This window comes from Pelodiscus sinensis, chromosome 5, assembly GCF_052426305.1.
Source record: "Pelodiscus sinensis isolate ZL-2025 chromosome 5, ASM5242630v1, whole genome shotgun sequence".
NCBI lineage: Eukaryota > Metazoa > Chordata > Testudines > Trionychidae > Pelodiscus > Pelodiscus sinensis.
Window position 1 is genome coordinate 68,314,632 of NC_143056.1, and position 19,924 is coordinate 68,334,555.

Genomic DNA, 19,924 nt, shown 5'->3' on the forward strand with positions numbered 1-19,924 from the left:
ATGCATATTCTTTTCATCAGATGCCCCCTAGTTCTTATATTACGTGAAGGAGTAAATAACCCTTCTCTATTCTTTTTCTCCATATCACTCTTAATTTTATAGACATGTATTATCTCCCTGTGACGGGACACCCCCGTCCTGCACTGAAACCCCCGGCGAGCAAACCCTGTTCGGGGCATGGGGCACCAGTGGTGTGCCGGGTGCTCCCGCACCACGGTGCAGCTGATGCGCTCGTATACCGCGGCAAGCAGCGACGGGAGCATGGCCAAGGGGAAGGGAGGCTGTGCGATCCAGCCCCTCCCCTAGGATGTCCGAGTGGGCTGGCCCCGCCCCGGGTAGGGGTGGAAGCGATGGGGCATTTGAAAACGCTGCCGCCATAGCCGAGGGGAGTGGGGGGGGGGACAGAAGTGGGAGGCAGGCGTTTGAAAACGCCGCTGCCCGAGCAAGAGGAGGAAGGAGCTGCGCAATTGAAGTGGCTCCGGGAAGCTGGTGCCCCTGACCAACGTCCACCCTAGAGACACCCTGTCAGTCAGAGGGTAGGTGAGCCGGGGGAACCCCGGGTCAGGGGTGGATGGAGGAGAGGAAGTAGCTCAGGGAAGAACCAGGAGTGGTCGGTGGGCTGACGTGTTTCGGCTAGACGCCCCGTCAGCCGGACCAGATCACAGAGGACCCGTGTCCTTAGGACCCTGGGCTGGGGGCCGTGAGTGAGGGCGGGCCTGGGCCCCCCTCTCCGGCATGGAGAGCATTGTACTTTTCTTCTGGTGACTAGGACGTGCCTAACGCAGGACACTGGACACAAGTTACACCTGGGTGAGGGCGTAGGGGAAGCAGCAGTGGCCGAAGGGGGTCTGCCCCAAGAGAGGGGGGCGTACCCCCACCCTGGACACGGTCACACTCCCCTAAACGGTCTTTTTTCTAAGTTAAACAGTCCCAGCCTTTTTAATCTGTCCCTGAATGAAAGCGGTTCCACTCCTCTAAAAATTTTCAATGTCCTTCTCTGCATCTTTTCCAATTTCAATACATATTTTAGAGATGGGGTAATGAGAATACATACACTATTCAAGATGTGGACATTCCATGGATATATTAGTGGCATTATGATATTTTCTGTTTTATGATCTATTATTCCAAAAGATTCCAAATATTGCTGGCTTTTTTGACAGTTGGGTTGTTGTGGGTTTTTTTGTTTAGTTTTTTTTTTTTCTGTTGCCGAAACTGAGCAGATGTTTTCAGAGAACTATTCACAATGACTCCAAGACTGCTTTCTTGAATGGTAACAGCTAGTTAGACCCCCATCGTTTCAAATACAGAGTTGGGATTATTTTTTCCAGAGTGCATTTGTTTGCAATTATCAATACTGAATTTCTTCTGCCATTTTGTCACGTTTAGCGATACCCCTTTGTAAAACTCTTTGCAGTCAGCTATGGACTTAATTACCTTGAGTAATTTTCTATCTTCTCTTTCCAGTTCACTATAAATGATCTGAAGAAGGGAGTGAAAAAACATGTTGAGCCGCACTGGTCCTGTAGAGATGCCTGGAGACCTCTCTATTTACCTCTGAAAACTATTAGTTTATTCCTACCATTTGTGTATCTTTTAAACCACAAATGAAGCTTCCCCTCCTGACAGCTTACTTTGCTTAAGTCTTTTGTGAGGGCTCTTGTTAAAGTTCAAAGTCCAAGAATATCAGCTAGATCACCTTTCCCCCCTATTCTTGCTGACACCCTCAAAGAATTTCAATAGATTTTCAAGGCAAGATTTCCCTTTAAAAAAGCCATGCTGATTCTTTCCCAATATTTCAAGTTCAGCAATGTGTCTAATTCTGGTTTTTACTATGGTTGCAACCAATTTGCTTTATACTGAAGGTGGGCTTCTAAGCTTTTAGTTGCCAGGATCACTTATTTTAAAAATTGGTGCTAACATTAGCTGACCTCTGGTCATCAGGTACAGAGGCTGAATTGAATGATAGGTTACATTAGGTATCACAGGGGTAGCCGTGTTAGTCTGAATCTGAAAGTGGAAAGGAGTCCTGTGGCACCTTATAGACTAACAGAAGTGTTGCATGCATCGGACGAAGTGGGTCTTTGCCCGTGAAAGCTTATGCTCCAACACTTCTGTTAGTCTATAAGGTGCCACAGGACTCCTCCCCCACTTTTTCACGGTACATTAGGGATGTTAAATTTTGATGAATTGGCTAATCGAAACAATATGAAGTATAGCAACTGCCCCAGGGAGCACGGTCCCCAGCTGGCCCCCTGCTCCTTGTGGTATGTCAAAGCAGCAGGAGGGATAGCTCAATGGTTTGAGCAATAGCCTGCTAAACCCAATGCTGTGAGCTCAATCCTTGAGGAGGCCATTTAGGGATCTGGGGCAAAATCTGTCAGGGATGGTACTTGGTCCTGCTGTGAAGGCAGGGGACTGGACTTGATGCCTTTCAAGGTCCCTTCCAGCTCTAGGAGATAGGCATCTCCATTCATTTAACCACAAGGAGCCCAGGATCCGGCTCCATGCAGCATTTCAAAGCAACAGCACTGCATGGATCCCAGGGCCTCCTTTGCCTCTCTTTCTGAGGGGGGAGAGAGGGGAAGAGAAGTGACTAGTGCAGGGGTGGCCAACTTGTGGCTCTTCTGAAACTAATATGTGGCTCCTTGTTCAGGCACTGACCCTGGGGCTGCAGCTACAGGTGCCAACTTTCCAGTGCTCAAGTCCTGGCTCCACCTCCTCCTTCACTCCCCCCACAGAGCCTCCTGAGGATCATGAAACAGCGGATTGCAGTGGGCAGGAAGCACTGATCAGTGGGGCTGCTGGTGGACAAAAGATACTGGAGATGAAAGAGGAGGCACCTGATGGGGACTGCTGACAAGTTACTGTAGCTCTTTGGCAATGAACATTGGTAAACTGTGGCTCCTTCTTAGCCTCAGGTTGGCCACACCTGAACTAGTGGATTAATGTGTTGACTATCCGATAAGCATTTGCTTATCGGACAGTTGACTAGTCATTCAGACCCCAGGTTATACGCCATAGTTAGTAGTTTTGCAATTTCATATTTGAGTTCCTTCAGAACTCTTGAACAAATATCTCTAGTCCTGGTGACTTATCACTCTTTAATTTATCAGTTTATTACAAAACCTACTTTACTGATACTTCATCTGGAACAGTTCCTCAGGAGTGTCACTTAAAAAATGCCACACCCTCTGCAGTGAAAACCAATGCAAAGATTTCATTTAGTTTGTCTGCAATGGCCTTGTCTTCCTTGAGTGCTCCTTTAGCACCTCAATTGTCCAGTGGCTCCACTAACTGTAGGCCTTCCTGCTTCTGATGTACTTTAAAAAATTGGTTATTTTGTGTGTCTTTAGCTAGTTGTCCTACCAATACATTCCTGGCATGCCTTCTTATATTTTTACACTTGACTTGCCAGAGTTTATGCTTCTTTCTATTTTTTCCACTAGGGATCAGACCTCCAATTTTTAAAGGGTGTACTTTCTGTCTCCAACGTTGTTGGCCATAGTGGCTTTTTCTGGTCCCTAACTTTTTTTTTAAACTTTAGAGTATGCGTTTAGTGTGAACCTCCATTATTGTGTACTGCATGCTTGTGAGTGTTCAACATAGAATCACAGAACACCAGAACTGAAAGGGACCTCAAGAGGTCAATGTGCCTCCTTATTTTAGTATAGTTATCGTTTTTGAAGTTAAATGCTACTGTGATGGGTTTCTAAGGGAGCCCAGGCTAGTAAATATTGCGAGCCGCTCCCCTCCTCCCCTCCCTCCCCCCAGTATCTGGGATGTAGCTAAAAATGAGGGGTTCAGTGTGTGAGGGGGTGCCAGGAAGCAGGTTTGGGATGTGGAATCTAGATGTGAGGGAAGGTGCAGGAGTGGTTTGGGAGTGCTGGAAAGGTGCAGAGGCATGCAGGGGTGTTATGCCCACAACAACTCATGATACCCTCTACATTTTTGTTATTGTCTACGGTGCTGCAGGACTATCCATTGTTTCTTAAAGTTTTTTCATATAATGCTATATACACTGAAAAAATTGTCCTAAATGTCTCAAATTGGTCACCAAAAATGACATAGCAGGAAGCAATCAGACAATCTTTTCTTTGAAGATAATGAAGATGAACTGTCAACAAGACTAAAAGGGACTGGGGATGATGGTGGCAACAGCTACAGCCAGGGCCCAGGGAGCCTTCTGTCATCAGGAGCAGACTGAGTTCCAGGGCTAGGTTGTTCTACTGATGAAAAGGATCTGCAGGCTATAATCAATCAAATCAAATACAAGTGCATTATATAATGCAGTTTTAAACAAGGATATCAACCCAGGGGTTATTAACATGAGATTAGTATGTAAGACATTGGAGGTAATTGTCCCACTCTACTTAGCACTAGTAAGGCCTCTATAATGTTCAGTTCTGGACATACTTTGTGAAAGATGTGGACAAACAGGAAAGAAAGTTCAAGCAAGACCAAAGAAAAGGAGACAAAATGTTCTCATGCAGCAAATTAAGTTGATGCCTCAATGTGTAATCAGCAGTGGAGGTGGCAGAGATATTGCTCTGTCTACAATATCCAGTAATCTAAGGATCCTAATTTTCTTGTGAATTAGGGATGTTAAAGTGTTTAACTCAAGAGGTTGGGAACGTCAGGCCTGGGGGCCAGATGCAGCCTGTGGCTTGCCTCAATCTGGCTCCTGAGACTCAGCACTGGGAAACCTGCATTGACATTCCAGCCTCTCAACCACCTGCCTGCAGGGCCGGAACATACAAAATCTAATAGGCTCTGCGGTGCAAGGAGAATGAGGGGAGTGTCTTTCTCCTTCTCAGTCTGGGACTTCTCATTTTGCTGCTTTCTTGTGTATGACCCCCGATGCAAAAAAGGTCCTGCACCCCTATTTTAACTGCTTAAGATAGAATTTAACCAATTAAGTATTTTGACTTTGAGCCTGCCACCTGGCCTGCTGTGGATCAGGGGTCCAGTTGCAGCCATGAAGTCCCACTGCCTGTCTCACCAGCCCCTCTGTGGCTGGGGCTGCTCTCACATGACAGAGCTGGCCACCACAAGGTCCACTGACAAGAGCCAGTTAACTAGTAAGCATATCAGTAAGCCCGTGTTTCACAAAGTGGTCCACAAAACCAAGAAACCTGTTAACTGGCTGCACCAATTTGTTTACTTGGCAGCGCTGCAACCACAGAGCCTTGTGGATTCCCATTGGCTCAGTTTCACCATTTGCAGCCAAGGGAAGCCACAGGATGCGCCATGGGCCAGGCCACTACTTACCACAATTCCCCTTGGCTGCAAATGGTGAAATGGAGCCAATAGGAACCAGGAGGTTCCATGGCTGTGGTGCTGGTAAGTAAACAAATCAGCACAGACAGTTAACAACAGGTGTCTCTCAAAGTGGTTTTGTGGACAACTTTGAGGAAAAACTGCAGTAAGCCTCCTTCTTACCAGTATACTTACCAGTTAACTGTTTAATATCCCTACTATGAATCATGATTTTTGGTGTTCCAATTTTCAGCAAAATGTGACATTTCAAATTTACATTACCAGCAAATAGAAATGCCATCTAGTTGAATGTTAGACTGCTCTCAGCAAAGCCAATATCTATTTAAAAGTTACTGTCCCAGACAATTACTGGTTCAATGTCCAAATATCCAATGCTATATTCTAAGTACAGGCAGTCCCCGAGTTACGCAGATCCGACTTATGTCGGATCTGCAGTTACGAACGGGGCACTTCCTCTCCCTGGTCTCCAGCAGACCAGGGAGAGGAAGCAAAGCGGCGGAACGCCCGGCCAGCTGACAGCCCAGACACGTCTGGGCTGTCAGCTGGCCGGGCGTTCCGCCGCTCTGCTCTGCTCCCCCTCCCCCTGGTCTGCAGACCAGGGGGAGGGGGAGCAGAGCAGAGCAAAGCCGCGGAGCCCAAGGGCAGCAGGATAGCCACGCGCGTCTGGGCTGCCCGCTGCCCCCGTGTTCCGCGGCTTTGCTCCCCGACGCCCTGGTCTGCAGACCAGGGGGACGGGGAGCAAAGCAGAGCAAAGCCACGGCGCGTCTGGGCTGCCCCGCTGCCCCCGTGCTCCGCGGCTTTGCTCCGGACGCCTGTGGTACAGCAGGTGGGGCGCTGCCGGTTGGTCCCGTAGCGCCGCTCTGGGCGCCACTGGACCCACCCAGCAGCACCCCAGCTGCTCTGCCCCAGGTGCCCCCAAGTCAGCAGCTGCTGAAAATGACCAGTGGCTGGCTACAGGAAGCCCCTGCCCCGGGCTTGAATCAGCCGCTGATCAGTTTCAGCAGCGGCTGAATGTGGACGCCAGTTCCGACTTACATACAGATTCAACATACAGATTCAACTTAAGAACAAACCTACAGTCCCTATCTTGTACGTAACCCGGGGATTGCCTGTACATTTCAATAGGTTTAGCATTCAGCATATTTATTTACTTCGTTGGCAGTTTCAAAAATAATCTACAGTCTTTGTACAAACAAAACTACTGGGAGTTATGCACACAACTGCTACAGAATCAGGCACTCTCTACTAGTTTCTATTAAAATTTAAATATTTTGACAGTTGACTACTACATTTATGGAAAAAATGTTTCTGTTTTGATCATTACAGAAAACACAATATCCAGATATGAAAACACTGACTACTAGTGAGTGGGCTTCAGTGGTGCTGAGACTTTGACTTTTAATTTGTAATGCACTATAAAAGCAATGAGTTCTCTCAGCAATGCTTTCTAGTGATTTTAATAAATATAGTATTGACCTATGCTCTGGCTACAGCCTTTTACAGCTCAGTAGAATTATTTCTGCTTGGAAAAAGGTAAAACACCTGGGATCCTGTGTGCCTCAGTAAAAAATCTCTTCATCTGCCTCTGAAAGAATTGCTTTAGTCTATCTAAATCATTCCTTTTATTAATATTGCATTGATACTGCAATATCAATAAAGACTATGTGAGTTGCAAAGACTATTTGTCCTTATAGAATCCTAGGGCTGGAAGAGACGTCAGGAGGTCAGAGTCCAGAATCCCGCCCAAAGAAGATCAAGCCAATTAAATCATCCCAGGCAGGACTTTGTTAAGCTAAGACTTAAAAACTTCTAGGGATAGAGATTCTATCACCTCCTTAGGTAACCCATTCCAGTACTTCACCACCCTCCTAGTAAAATAGTTTTTCCTAATATCCAACGTATAGCTTCCCCACTGTAACTGGAGACCATTGCTTCTTGTTCTGTCATCTGTCACTACACTACTGACAACAGCCTCTCTCTATTCTTTCAAACCTCCCTTCAGGAAATTGAAGGCTGCTATCAAATCCCCCCTCACTCTTCTCTTTTGCAGACTAAATAAGCCCAAATACCTCAGCCTCTCCTCATAGGTCATGTGCTCCAGCCCCCTAATCATTTTGGTTGCCCTTCGCTGGACCCTCCACAACTTGTCCACATCCTTTCTGTAGTGGGGGGGTCCAGAACTGGATGCAATACTCCAGATATGGCCACTCCTGCGCTGAAAAGGGGGAATAAAAACTTCTCCAGTTCTGCTGGAAATGCTCCTCCTAATGCACCCTAAAATGCCATTAGCCTTTTTAGCTACAAGGGCACACTGCTAACTCATATCCAGCTTCTCATCCACTGTAATCTTCAGGTCTTTTTCTGCTGAACTGCTACTTAGCCAGTTGGGCCCCAGCCTGTAACAATGCTCGGGATACTTCTGTCCCAATTGCAAGACTCTGCACCTGTCTTTGTTGAACCTAATCTGATTTCTTTTGGCCCAATCCTTCAATTTGTCTAGATCACTCTAGACCCTATCCCTGCCCTCCAACGTATTTACCTCTCCCCCTTAAAATGAACATATTTCATATATACATTAGGGACATAAAATCCCTTTTAATCAGTTAACTGGTTAAATGTTACATTTAACCCATTAACCAATGAAACACACCCTCTCCCGTCTGGGCCCCATGAGCTGGGGGTTGCTCCTGAGCACCTGTTAACCAGTAAGCACCACCCCGCTACTGATTACCCGTTCACGTCCCTAACATACATAAACACGTTAGGAATGCTTCTCCACAGAGAGTTTCTAGACCTAAATAGACAAGGAAGTAACTTGGGAAGCCTAAATCATTTTTAAGTAATTCTGGAATTATTTTAAGAATTGTCCCTTTCTGAAACTAACTATAAAATGCATCATTCTCTAGAAACTATGCAACGGTTGTATTTTTCTTGCTAGACCTATAAAAAAGTTTTTCCTGCAGTACAACAGCATGATGTCATCACATCACTCTGGCATTCCCCAGCCCCTCCTTCCCTTTTCCCCAGTACTGGCTGCCATGCCACACCAACCTCCTCCCCTGAGCTTGGCAGCTGGGAGAAGAGCTCTGGGTGCGCAAGGCCTCAGAGCAGCGCTCTCACCTACCCCCAAGAGGAGAGTGCGGTGTGCGCGAGGCATCGAAGTGCCCCCCTCCTCCTCCAGCAGCTGAGAGGAGAGCACGGGGCACGCAAAGCCTTGAAGCACCACATCCCCCGATGGCTGAGCATAGTGCACAGGGCATGTGAGGCCTTGAAGTGCCCTCCCCCTCCTCCTCCTCCTCCAGCAGCTGGGAGAAAACTGGGACCTGATTGGGGGGGAAGGAGTGTGTGTCTGTGTCTTGTGTCTGTTAGGCCGTGGCAAGGTAGGGGAGCGAGAAAGGGTCTGGGATGACATGGTTGGGGAGGGAGAGGGGCATGGGCTGGTGCAGTGGGAGGAAGGAGAAGGGGCCCAGGCTAGTACAGCTGCAGCCCAGTTCTCCATGCTGCGGTGGGAGGGAGAATGTGGGGCCTGGCAAGGCCTCAGAATGGCCCCACTCCTGTGCCTCTGAAGGCCAAGGGGAGAAAGCTGGAGTGGCGCAGGCCCGGCAGTCAGAGGGAGGGCATGGAGCATGAAAAGGCCAGATCTGGCTGCAGACGAGAAGGCAGACCAGAAGCCAGGGCTGGTGTGACTGCAGGCCCTGCCTAGCAGCCAGGGAGAGAGCCAGGCCTGCCTACCCGGATGGGGGGATTGGCGATCATAGTGAGCAGGGGGCACTGCCCGCTAGTAAAACTGTAAAAAAGTGAACTCAACGTGAATTTAAACTGAAGAACTACACTGAATTTTAATTATGAGATTCTAAAGGCAGCTCTCTGTTATGAAAGCTATTAAGCTGAAGTGGAGGTAATGAGCAGAGCACAAAATCTTAGCATTGCTGATCTCAATGAGCAATAAATAACTGCTAAAAAAAAATCTAGTCAACAGAAAACAGCATACACATTGTCCTAGCAAAAATCAAGATCCATAGATGGTCTAGTCCAGTTCTATTCAGTATTTTCATTAAAGACTTCAGTAAAGGAGTGGAAACTAGGCTTATAAAATGTACAGATGACATCAAGCTGGGAAGGGTTTCAAGAACTTTGGAGGACAGGATTAGAATTCAAAACAAGCTAGACAAACATAATAAAACACAAACTGGTCTGGTAGCACTTTAAAAACTAACAAAACATGTAGATGGTATCATGAGCTTTCATGGGCACAGCCCAATTCTTCAGATGATGGGATTTTTGAGTTTAGGATGTGCAGACCCCCCAAAAATAAAAATAAATAGGGGAGAAGGGGGAAGGGAAAAAAGAATGGGGGGCAGGAAACAAGGAGCAGAGGTTATGAAAAAATTAGAAAACAGGAAGGCAGAATAGGCGATCCGTAATTACCTGAAGATTGGATGGTTAAAACGAAGCAGATAAGGATCAAAGTCAACAGATAAAATATCGATAACCTCCCTGATATTGCCATCCTTGCTACCATGGATGTAGATGCTCTCTACACCAACATCCCACATGAAGACAGATTACAAGCAATTAGAAACACTATCCCAGAGGATACCACTGCCAATCTGGTAGCAGACCTATGTAACTTTGTTCTCACCCACAATTATTTCCAATTTGGGGATAACTTATACCCCCAGATCAGCGGCACAGCCATGGGTACCCGCATGGTCCCACAGTATGCTAACATCTTTATAGCTGACTTAGAACAACGTTTCCTCAGATCCCGTCCCCTTTTACCCCTTCTCTACTTACATCGATGACATCTTTATGATATGGACCCATGGCCAAGAAACACTGGATGCATTCCACAGGGACTTTAACAACCTACACCCCACCATCAATCTCAGCCTGGACCATTCTACACGAGAGGTCCATTTCCTGGACACCACAGTACAAATCAGCAATGGAAAATTAGACACCATTCTCTACAGAAAACTCACTGACTCCTACAGTTACCTACATGCCTCCAGCTCTCATCCAGGACACACCATACGATCCATCGTCTATAGCCAAGCCCTTAGATACAATCGCATCTGCTCTAATCCCACTGACAGAGACCAGAAACTTCAGGATCTCTACCAATCATTTATAAACCTCAATAACCCACCCGGAGAAATAAAAAAAACAAATTGAAAGAGCAAGACGAATACCCAGAAACCATCTACTTCAAGACAGACCCAAGAAAACCAACAATAGAACACCATTTGTCATCAACTATAGCCCCCAATTTAAACCCATCTAATGCATTATCAATAAACTACAACCTATACTGGAACAGGATACTACCCTCCGAAAGGCTCTGGGAGACAGACCCATAGTCTCCTATAGACAACCACCTAACTTCGGGATGATTCTTACCTACAACTACAGGAAATACCACACTAATACCAACTCTGGAACTTTCCCTTGCAACAAACCCCGGTGCCAGCTTTGTCCACACATTTACTCTGCTGACACCATTATTGGACCTAACCATGCCTATTACAAGATCAAGAACACATATTCCTGTTCATCCAGAAATATAATTTATGCCATCATGTCCCTAAAGTGTCCGTCTGCTATGTACATTGCACAAACTTCTCAGACACTTCGCCAAAGAATCAATGCACATAAAACAGACATTAGGCTCTCTCAGAGAGAGAAAGCTGTTGCTTGCCATTTCAACCAGACTGACCATTCTCTCAATGACCTTAAAACATGCATATTGCTTCAGAGAGATTTTAACTCCAGACTTCAAAGAGAAGCTTCAGAATGGTCATTCATGCTTAAATTTGACATTTTATGTATGGGTCTCAACAAAGATGCTAATTATCTCACCCATTACAAAGATAGCTTCCCCAATTATCACCCCTAATGTCATTACCTCACAGACACTAACTTTCCCCCCTCAGCCCCACTCTGTTCTAAAATTTGATTTGTCAATTTTATATGTGTTCACTTTTTTTGATTGTATCGCTTTGGTATATATGGTCGTACCAATTTTCTTCCACAAATTGATCTGAGGAAGTGGGTCTGGCCCATGAACGCTCATCACCTAATAAACCATCTTGTTAGTCTTTAAAGTGCTACATAGTTCTGTGTTTTGTTTAAAATAGATAGGGGGGATACTAATTCAAGAATCTACATAAAGAGCTATTTGCACCTTCATTGAATGTTAGGTTGGTAATGGCCTAGCCATTCCTCATCATGATTGAGTCCATTAGCATGAGAACTGAACTTGCAGATGAACTGTAATTCCAACACTTCTCTGTGTATTTGACTTCTAGAATTTGATTGTGACAAGACAGCCACCTGGGGATCTTTTAAAGAGTGATTAGGTAGATTGAAGTGCTGTCCACAGGTTCCCTTTACATATATCTGATGTGTCCATTGATTCTCTCTCGTAGGGACTCTCCAGTTTATCCAATATATATAGCCGTGGGGCATTGCTGGCATAGATCAAATTACTGGATGTGCAGTTGAATGATCCCTTGATTTGGTAGCTTATGTTGTTGCTCCAGTGATTAATTTGCTTGTATAGATATGTGGGCAGAGTTGGCACCACTGCTGATTTAAGCTCTGGGATAGACTTCCAAGGGAGGAAATGGAAATGCCATCACTGAACATAACAATGGCCATATTAGGTCAGACCAAAGGTCCATCTAGCCCGGTATCCTGTCTTCTGACACTGGCCAATGCCAGGTGCCCCAGAGGGAATGAACACAGCAAATAATCATCAAATTATCCCCTTTTGCCCATTCCCAGCTTCTGGCAAACAGAGAATAGGGCCACCATTCCTGCCCATCCTGGCTAATAGCTATTGATGGACTTCTCCATGAATTTACCTAGTTCTTTTTTGAACCCTGTTAAAGTCCTCACCTTCACAACATCCTCTGGCAAGAAGATCCACAAGTTGTCTGAAAACATACTTCCTTTCTGTTTCTTTTAAACCTGCTACCTATTAATTTCATTTAGTGACCTCTAGTTTGTGTACTATGGGAGACAGTACATAACTTTTCCTATTGTACTTCTCCAGACCAGTCACGTTTTATATTAGGGATGTTAAAAGTGTTTATTTTCAGCAGTTACACATTTACATACAGAGGGGCAGGTGTGAGCTCTTGAGCAGTGGCTCCTGCCTGTCCCTCTTTCCCCCCATGCTGCTGCCTCTGATACAGAAGTTGCAGTGCTAGAGGCAGGAGGCTCCATTGGAGTTGGTGCTAGCAGGGAGCTGGCTTTTAAGCTCCACATGCTGCTTACCGGTTAACCGTGTACACACAAGTACACGTTAACATTGCTACTTCATATACCTCTATCCAGTTCTTTTTTTGTTAATAAAAAGAAAAAAAGTTGCCAGTACTAGGGTTGCCAGACGGTTTCAAAAATTTGTCAAGGAAAAAAAAATAGCCGGGGAGTAACCAAGGAGACCTGGGAAGTTGGGGCCAAAATGTGGTCGTGGCCCCTTTAATTGCCGCATGTCCCAACCAGGCTTCCGTCCGGTGTGGCGCAAGTGCTCCCAGGGCCAGCTGGACGGTGTGCCAGGGGAAAGCGGCGAGTGCTCCCAAAAAAAAAGTGACAGCACACTGTACTGGTGCGTACAGTCACAAAAAAAGCAATGCCTCAATCACATTCCCCCTTAGTCTTCTCTTTTTTAAGATGAAAACTCACAGTCTTATTAATCTCTCCTCCTATAGCAGCTAGGATGTTAACGGTTAACAGGGTAGCCTCACCCTCATCCTCCAGCCCCCTCCAGTTAACCCTAGTAAGTGAGCATCACCTGGTAAAGCTAATGCTTACAGTTAACCATTCACATCCCTAATTCAAGATGTGGGCATACTGTGGATTTATATAGAGGCAATAAAATACTTATTCTCTGTCCCCTTTTTTTTTAAATGATTCCCAACGTTCTGTTTGTTTTATGACTGCTGCTGCACACTGAATGGATGTTTCCAGAGAACTATCCAACAGTGACTCCAAAATGCTCACATCAGCTCTGTGGGGCACAGTTATACTAGGTTTTCGGGTCCAGAGATCACCATAAATGGGTGCATGTGTAACAGCAGAGAATGGAAACAGAGTAATTATAGGTACATATAGACTTGCACACAAAGATTTTGTTTTGATGATAATACTGGACAGAAACTAGAATTAACACTCAAAGATAAGGAGATATTTATCCAACTGCTCCTCAAAAGATTCCTGCACAACATTCCCTTTAATAATATTTAAGAAGTCAATCAAATGTTCTTTAAAACTGAATGCCTAGGGAAAATTTTTCTAAGGCCAGGATTGCCATGCTTTAAAAAAAAAAAAAAAAAAAACACAAGTATTAGCAGTCCTGAACAGAGTTTAATCTATCATCCTTATTAAAATTAATCAGTTTGAACATACTCTTTGCTTTATATTTTACATCTATTTTTAATTAAAAATCTAGCTCCATGGAGTAATATTTCTTCTTCTAAAATTAAATATGCATGCAGCATGGAGAACTTTTTAAGAATACAATTCAGAAAGTTCCTAACTATTATTTAAATGATGCTTATTGCTGCGCCCTCTAAAACTCAAGAAAAAAAATGAAAGCTCTATAATGGAAAAGCTTTTTGTTATATAGTTTTTTTTATTTAAATGCTATTTTTAGTTCCATGCAGATCTCAGAACCGGGGTCATATTGTATACCAAAAAAGGAAAACCATCTTCTGTTAAAGTTTGGCACACACATTGTATATACCTAAATTCATGAGGTTTCATAAATCTAGCAAAAAAAGCTTTTAGGCCTCCAATTCTTATGTAATGTAAACAAGCATAACACAGCTCCCTGTGAACAATTCAGTCTGCTAATTTTGAGAAAATCTTAAACAAAAAAAAGCTTTCTGCCCTTTAATAACCATGTTTATTAAGGATTCATTTTCCAAAACAACCTTCATAAAATGTAAAGAAATAAACAATACAAACTCTATATTGCGAAACAAGATAAAAAATCCTAACTAGCTGCTTCTCACATTAAGTATATTATAGATGCCTCCAACACATTTTGAATTTAAAGTAAAACAAGATTTAATGGCACAATGAATTAAAATTTTCAAGTCCATGCACATAGCCTTTATCTCTAGCTAATTATTTAGCACATTCTCATATCAATAGCTGACACTTATCAAAGATTATGTGAAATTTTTAAATTTCAAAGCTTCACTTGAGTTTCTGAATATTGAGAATCTGGGGACAAATCTGAAAGGACTTAACTATTAACAGTGTAATCCTAAAATACAAAAGTTACAAGGAGACCCTAGAGCTTTCAACCTAAAACAATTTTATTGGTATAGAACAAGTATGACCACAACCCTTAGCGCACAGCAGAAGCACTGATACAAAAGGCCTAGTGATCTGAGGAGTTTTAAAGTGTTCTGATCATACTCATCCCACATGTAAGAATTTACTTTAATACAAGAATCAGACTGTTTATAGTAATACAACATGAATAAACGAAATACTCCAAATGCAAGCTCCTCCACAGACACTGAATTATTCTTTTACAACACCCACAAGTGTTGTAGGCATCATGAAAGGTCAATGAAACAATGGGTGAGAAAAAAGGCAAAGGCAATAATACTAAATTTATCTCAGTATAGGCTTAGACACTGCACGGCCCGAACATATGAAATTAAGAAAAAAAAATACATATAAAATAAATATTTTATTTAATAGCAATGTTGTGCTTGGCTCACATTAGAAATGAACATTAAGGACAGATTGTAAGAGAGAATAGTCAAATGGTGAATGAGTATGCCCTGCTCAACAAGAAGTACAAAAGAAAGATTCTCTTACTAGATTTTTTTGTATGAATTCCTTCCTATCAGTCATGGAATGGATGCTCTTCTTTAATTTGTCTACACAGAAAAAGGCAATTATATAGATAACTAGCAGAAATATCCGGTGTCACCCGGGGAAAATATAGTAAAAGGTGTGATGAATGAACTACGTCAATGACATTAACATAGCATATTTTATTGGAAATACTTTTCTCTTTGCTCGGGTCCTTAACACAAGTAAGTTTTGTTTTTCTTCATTTAAAACACTGTTCTGGGGTGAGGCTGGAGATGAGGGGTTCAGCCCTGCCTCACCCACAGCAGTTTGCAGCCAAGTGATAAAAAACCTGTCCATGGCTTCTGCAGCAGGCACAGTCAGAGGAGGAGTGCATGTCCCCTGGCTGGGGAACAGACAGACAGAGACAAACAAACTCACTCTCTGAAATATACAGCAGATAGCGGTCCCTTTCTTCATCCCTACTCAATGGAGTTATAGGTATCTCGGTACCCATCTCTGGGCCCTTGCTGCCCCTCTGTGGTTATTCTACAGTATAACTTCCTCCTACCATACCCCTCCTTACCTTTCCATTTTGAGAAAACAATCAATTGCAGGCACATCCCATTGTCCTGGCACAACCAAACCCTTCCTTTGCTTTAAGCTATGATTAGAGGAAACTGCATACGAAATTTGGCAGTCCTACCTCTTACCGTTTAGGAGTTCTTGCACAAATAGACTTACAGACAGATGGACAGACGTGCACATTTCTAAAATATATAGTAAGAAGATACACAAACACACAATGATATTTGTACCATACACCTCTCAATTATGGAAAATCTCAATCTTTTTAAGCTATACCTTGAGAAGTGGAATTTGATTTGCTGATCACCTGTTAACTGAGACCAAGATCAAAGGTGCATGACAAATAGGGAAATACTGAGCTGTCCATTGTTGATCTGACTTTTGAAACAATTAAAAAAAAATACCTCTGTGCAATTTGATGGACTGTCCAGTGTCCTTACTGGAGATGAGGGCGATATTAGCATATGTTTAATATCCTTTATTGGGTTTCATACATTTTCTCAGTAATGCTTTCACCATGAGAGTACATGTATTGTCAATTATATTGTTCATAACCTGCAACGGGAAAGCAAACTGCAGATGATGGCCTATTTACCAGTCTGGCTTGATGGGGTTATCACAGTGTAGGTAGGGAATTGAGCAGTTTGAAAAAAACACAGTGAGGACAGGAAAATAAACTAGTGTCTACCCAAGAAAGGTGATGGCTTAGGAGCTGCAAAGGATCATGAATGGGGAAATGCAGGTGCAGTTGCCCTAAACTGAGACAGACAGCTCTACAAGTTAGTTCCTAGCATAATCCAAAATGTCAACTTGAGTTTATTAAAGAAAAAAGGGTCTAAAGTAGTTTACAAAACAGACAACTTTTGTCTTTTGTAGGTTTATATATGATTACTGTCTTACTTATTTAGTCAGTAAAGGAAAATATCTACATCTGTTGCCAGTTTGCATTTCATAAAATAAAAACAAGTTCTAAATTATTTAGATTCCAATGTTAAATTTTCACAAGCAAATCACCTACAGTACAGGACATGTGTGGGTGTATTCCAGTTTCAGGGCATCAACAGCTTAATCAGCCTTCCATATTATATCTGATTATAGTTTATTATATAAAATCAGGCTGGTTACAGTTTAGTAAGAATCGTGCTTAACCCTTTCTGAAAAAAGATAGGAATCATTTTGAACACACTGGATTGATTTTCCCCAGTGTCCCTACTCATTTAGGGCCGGCTCCACAAAAGAATTTAGGTGTATACAGTCACTTTTGGTACCTAAATCCAAAATGCATACCTTCTAAACCCATTCTTAGATGCTGCCCACCCATATAAGCACCTAAATTTCTGGCGGTAGCATGAGCAAAGCTCCCTAATAATCAAGTGATCTCTCTGGCTGTCATCTCTCAGCTTCTGTCAAAGGCTAGGGACACGATTCCTGCCTAACCTGGCTAATAGTCATTGAACCTACATGTGTGTGAGCGTATGTATGTATTTATGTACGTACGTACTTAAGATCCAATATAAAGGAGTTTTAGGTAAATGTAGCCAGACAGGAACCCCCCCTGTAACATCCATTTTTGCTTGCCGGAAGCATGCAGGGCACACAGAGCAGTAAAACAGCATAGTCTTTGAAAGCCTTGAACAGAAGGCCCGGATATGCAGGCTGCTGTGACCCTGGATGGCTGTAAACAGAGATACGCCTATTGCTGACCAAGAGGCTGCCAAGGAGTGCCCTTGACTGAAACCTATATTGATACGAACACTCGCTGTCTGAGGAAAGGAATCTCCCACCCAGTTCTCTCTTGCCACTGTAAATTAAGTTGAAACTCCCTTGTAAGAACTGGCGTCATAAAGACAGACCAACACAATTTGGCTTCTTAGATAAGAAAGAGGATACGGGCCCCTATGGGTATAAAGATGGGTCCAGCAGCATACTTACTTTGAGTGTCAATCTACCATCTATCTGCTGGTTGGGTTAGGTGTTTGACCTCCTGAGGTTCCACGGGGAAGCCCACCTCGTATTCGTCTTTCCTAGGAATTGAGGGACCGGCCCTGGCCTGATACGCTGGAGCCGAGAGGCACAGAAGGGGGTAAAAATTGTACCTGGATGTGGTCCTTTGTCCTAAGTGTACACATAGACTTAAAGCTCTTTAAAGATTAAGCTGTTACTTGGTACCATTATTTCTATTTTCTGTCTTTATTTTCTTTGTAACCATTTTTAAGATCTATATTTGCTAGCAGTTAAGAAATAGAGCAATAGCCATTGTAACCGTATGATTTATAAGCTTCTTTAATAAACCTGTAACTGTTTAAGCTTTAACCTGACTCCTTCAGTTGCTGTAACAGAACCAAGCACAATTTAAAAGAACTTCAGCCGGTCATAAGGGACAGATATAGGAAGAGCTGGGGCATTTGGATCGTGTCGCTTCCAGAGGACAGATCCGTAGGGGCATCTCTCAGTCTTCCCTAGGCTGCCCGCTGCGAAGAGATCCTGTATCCTAGCAGTTAAAATCTGAGATGTAATAAGCTCTTCCTATAAACTCTGGGGCGTCTGTCAGCTTGTTGGCTGCCCCCTGTGAAGGGATCCTGATCCTAGCGGACAAAGACATGGACATTAAACTCCTCGGGGCGCCCGTCAGTCTCTCCTAGAGTGCTCACTGCAACACGGCCTTGTGTCCCAGCCATTGAAGACTTGGGTGTAACACACACACACACACAGCTCTGACCATTGGCTGACAGTAAAGCACTCTGATTTCTATCAATCATATCAGATGAAGAAACTGTTTCCCCATTAATTTATTATTGATATTGGCTTTAAAAAAAATCAAAACAGTGAAGTTATCACTGGCTTTGGGTTCAGAAAGCCATAGGTAACAGCCCCTTCCAATGAGTCCTGAAACAATGATATATAAAACAGAGATAACTATGTGCTCCAGGTTTATATGGCTTCCAGGAGATAAAGAATCAAGCAGGTTAAGATCTCTGTGCTGTCAGGCATTTTCTAAATTTTCATTTATGAGTACGTGTATAAATTCCCAGAGCGCGCATAAATGGTCTTTGAGTCTTAATGTGTAAAGCAACTACATCCATGCTGTCTGCAATCAATTTGGAGCCATTGAAAGGAAGGTCCTTGACTATTCGTGACTTCCTTTGGAAATCCTAAGAGCTGGAGACAAGAGGCTGTCCTCATATGTATAAATGCAGACCTAGAACAAGTAGCAATGCCAGAAGTGTCAAGAAATGCCTGCAGAGACATTCTGGCAAGAAGCTAGCTTTCCACAACAATCACCTAAAATTCTTCTCTGTGCTCTAATAGGAAGTGCTCAATAAAGGAATTCAGTTAGGAATAATTTGTGTTACTGTATTTTACCATTTGCATCTCAACATGGACAGCTAAAGTTCTCTCATTCTAAGGCAACCATAATGCAGTTTCCTCCCTCCCTCCCATGATATTAATGGCAACCAATCCATACTGTAACAATATGGCTTTTCTGTAGCCATGTTGGAAGGCCTGTGCTAGGCCTGAACCAAAGCCACCTTCTACAGCCAGATTGAAGAGTAGCAGCCATAAAATGTAAGGCCTGGAGTCACACTCTCACACTCCATCTATTTTGTATTAAAAAGTGTTATACCAGGCTGGGAGGAGGGGACTTTGACCTGATAGGTCCCCCACTGTCACCAGATATAGAAACAGATCTCAAGATAGGTAAAGAAAACTTAAGTAACACCATTCTGTCTGACAAGAAACTGCTTATCAATAGAGAATGTTGTGGAATCCTCATCCTATGATCATTGTCACTACACTTTCCTATCGTTTGACGGTGAGATTTCTGTCTGGTTTGTAACTGTTTTTCTGCTCTATAATTAATGTTGCTAAGTGTAAATCAATGAAGGTGGTGGGGTAGGATTGGTTAGGTAATTTCGTTATGATTGGTTAGTAAAATTATACTAAAATTATTGGTTAAGGTATAGCAAAACAAGACTCAGGTTTTATTATATAAACTGGGGTTCAAGAAGGAGAAGATGATGATCAGAAGTAATAGAAGGAAGAAAAGGCTGGAAGAGGACCAGGAGGAGGGGGGGAAAACCTGGAAAAGAAAAACTCACCTCCTCGACACAGCCTAAGACCAGAGATACTGATATTGCCTGGCCAACAGGGGAAGTCTGCCTACCTTTATCAGGACTGGTGAGCAAGAGCTTAGCATGTGCATTCTGCTTGTTTGGGAATTGTCAATAAATAG

General features: G+C 43.4%; 1 protein-coding gene across 18 annotated transcripts in view; it reads right to left on the reverse strand.

Moving 5' to 3' along the window:
• SIPA1L1 (signal induced proliferation associated 1 like 1) overlaps nucleotides 1-19,924 on the reverse strand; it is a 335,579-nt gene that overhangs the window by 132,043 nt on the left and 183,612 nt on the right. Inside the window, exon 6 of one of the 18 annotated variants that reach the window (XM_075927302.2) lies at nucleotides 15,127-15,188. The exons of 16 other annotated variants lie outside the window; for them this stretch is intronic. The gene's annotated coding sequence lies outside the window, so the exon portion shown is untranslated. Of the gene's footprint in view, nucleotides 1-15,126; nucleotides 15,189-16,094; nucleotides 16,246-19,924 lie in introns of all 18 variants that reach the window. One more of the 18 variants, XM_075927303.2, reaches the window with a different exon arrangement.